The sequence below is a fragment of the Limulus polyphemus genome, unplaced genomic scaffold (genome assembly GCF_000517525.1).
Source record: "Limulus polyphemus unplaced genomic scaffold, Limulus_polyphemus-2.1.2 Scaffold2281, whole genome shotgun sequence".
Taxonomy (NCBI): Eukaryota; Metazoa; Arthropoda; class Merostomata; order Xiphosura; family Limulidae; genus Limulus; species Limulus polyphemus.
The window spans coordinates 171,208-171,674 of NW_013667891.1; positions in this window are offsets into that span (position 1 = coordinate 171,208).

Sequence of the window (467 nt, forward strand, 5' to 3'; positions counted from 1 at the left end):
TTTTTAATTTCCCCTGGTGATTAGGCTTCGCAGAATCAGCATATACCTTGGAGGAGGAACAGTGGAACTTACGAATTTGTTTCTTTGTTGTTAAGCGCAAAGCTACACAATGGGCTGTCTAGGATCTGCCGACCGCGGCTAACGAAAGTACATTTTTAGCGTTATAAGCCCTCCAACATTCCGCTAATATTTATATAAGGAATACATATAAATATCCTTATTTTTTTGGATATAAGTATTTACTTTGAATAGTATCTTGCAAGGCATATACCACGAGAAAAATATATCAAATAGAACAAATTTTCTTGTACTTACACAGCCGAGTGTGACCTGCAGTGGGCTGTGAATCGAAAAGTTCTAGACACGATATGTAGGCTAGAAATCAAAACTATTTTTTAGGTTCAAATCCACCATGTTGTTAACGACCTTATATAGAGATGTTGGAAATTGTATAGACAGTAAGTTAC